We start from the raw sequence: 2,663 nt of genomic DNA on the forward strand, positions 1-2,663 counted from the left end.
AAGACTAAATTGTAGTCATGTGGTATTTTGTCGTTAAGAACAATATATAGGACAAATGGCCGTGACTGCAACATCTTCAATTGCCTGCCCCTTGGGAAAATTATAGTGGGCCTGGAAATCCCGTTTTCATAAAATAATAAAATCTTGATTGCCGTTTCAACTGAATTACCAACAGGCTGCAAAATTATCCACTATGAGGGGTTGAATATAAATTTGTCCATTTTGGTATTGAGGTCGTTGTTCTTACACAATACAAAATAGTAGCTTTAGTTTGACTATTGGAAAAACATGTGTTGTAAGAAATCTGTTGTGTACAGTGCTATAGGAAATCACCATTTAACCTCTAAAGATAAGTTGTATCCCTTTCTCTTAACTTTTCAGGGCCTATTTATACATAATTTTAGGAATTTTATACGAATTTCTTTGATTTTTCAAAGACAGGGCTGTAACCATGTTGACATATGCTCAAAACATCTATTTTTCATCCAAAAACTTGACCCATACTAGTCCAATCAATTCCAAATTCATATATTCACTTATTTTTACCATATTACAGAATAAATCAATCATAAACCATGATTATCACATCAATTTCCTACCAATTCCTTCATATTTCACTTTGACTCCTAAAAGTCAACACATGTTCTTGAGTTTACATTATACATTTCAAGAAATCTTACAATCCATCCATGAATTTCACATATTACAGATAATAACACTTAATCTTAACATAATTTAATTACTAAATCATCAAGTGCATGGACTCAAAACTAATCAATTTATGTACAAAACAAAAACAAGACTAGGAGGTGAGTTTTACCTTTGATTTCTTCACAAATCCTTCAAAAATCTTGTTAAATCACTTGATTTAGGGTTAGATTAGCTTCCAAGTGTGTGTGTTCTCACCTTAGAACATGAAGTATTGATTTTGGGTGAAATGTGGGTAAAATGGGACTGTTTTGGGGGGGTTTTTCACGACTTAAACTCGAGTTGGGTCGGGTTGACCTGGTTTGGAACCCATTTTGACTACTAAACACTAAAAATTGCATAACTTTTCCCTCGAAACTCCATTTTCGATGAGGTTTTCGCCTATACGTTCGTAACAAGATAACCTAGAACTCACAATAAAAATATTCAAGAAAATATCTCCCAATAAAAGCATTTTTACTTATTTGTAACTTAGACGTTATACTTTCCTTAATTCCATTATTTGACATTATGATCGGAAATGCGTAAAAATTCTACAACACTTCTAATACCTACCAAATGATTCTAAACTTAATTCCAAACCATCAAATTCCAAAAAAGTCTTTCGTTCGAACCCAGTGCTAAAAACCATACCGAAAATGATATTTTGAACACATACTTAGKCAAMACGCAACGTACTATGATTTCTTAACATATAACCACTCCTAAATCTTACTCAAATGAATTTAAAAGTATTCCAACCTTTAGATCACATTTAAGCATAAAGTTAAGGCATATTAGAAAGATGGATGTTAAAGGTTGGGATTAGGTTACTCAGAACCTGAATATGGGGATATTCAAGGTAAATATGTATATTGTATATTTGATGAAAATAAAATCTAACTATATTTTCTAACATCATCATTTTGGAGCACAATATCTGACCTTGCTCCACATTGCCTCGGCCTCAATGGCAAAAAAGTCAGCAAAGACATTGAGTGCCTATGCAAATAAAAGAACAAAAAACCCAAAGCAAATTAGCATTTTATGAAGGTTATGATGATGTGGATCGTGCAACAAAGAACCCCCCACCTACTCTCTATCTGGAAGATTGAACAACGACCTCGAGCATTTCTTGATTCGAAACATATAAATAAACCGGAAAAATCAGGCCAACGGTACAATTCCCATGTCTTCATGGGTCCTCATCATAAGTTTATGTTCGATACAAAGTAATGGTAGAACGTAATGTGTAGCACGACGAGAGCGTTGACGTAAGCTGAACGGTATGCATCCTCATCTATATTTGATGAATCACAATAATACCACAACAATCACACACTCATGGCCTAGTACGGTATATGGTCACGGGAGATGCAACAATATTGCAAGATACAAATATCATTTATGACGATGAACAGTTAAGGGCGATCAAATATTTACCACTTATATCTCTATTTAGCTTTAACATTTCATTTTCTACACTTAAATTGTTGATCATGTGTTTAGTATCGACATTTGTCTTTTTAATTATTAATCTTTATTACAACTAATATAGATTGTCTTTGTGAATATTATGAATATACTGCCGAAAAAAATACCTAAATGAAAAAAGAGAGCAAATGACGACATGTCACCACTAAAACATTTGTTGTTAAATTAAAAATAATAATACACCAACTAAAAATGTATATATCGTTATAGGCACTGACTTGTTCACCAATGATGTTCATTTCCGTCAGGCAATACAACTAAAGCTTTGTCGGAAAATAATTTACAAGGGACTTTACGACACAAGTAGGTCGGCTACATTATTTTCCAAATACGAACTTGTAGATGCGATGATATTATTAATTTACGCTAGTACTAATATAATAATCCTGTCTATGATTAGATTAAAACATCTTTTTACCTTTGATTAATTTGTGATGGAAAAACTTATATATAACATATTTATAAACATTGTTGATGTCATA

General features: G+C 32.4%; 1 pseudogene; it reads right to left on the reverse strand.

Moving 5' to 3' along the window:
- Window positions 1-2,663, reverse strand: part of LOC112523608 — a 36,437-nt pseudogene that overhangs the window by 687 nt on the left and 33,087 nt on the right.

This window comes from Cynara cardunculus, assembly GCF_001531365.2.
Source record: "Cynara cardunculus var. scolymus isolate 2C chromosome LG 12, CcrdV1, whole genome shotgun sequence".
In the NCBI taxonomy this organism is placed as follows: domain Eukaryota; kingdom Viridiplantae; phylum Streptophyta; class Magnoliopsida; order Asterales; family Asteraceae; genus Cynara; species Cynara cardunculus.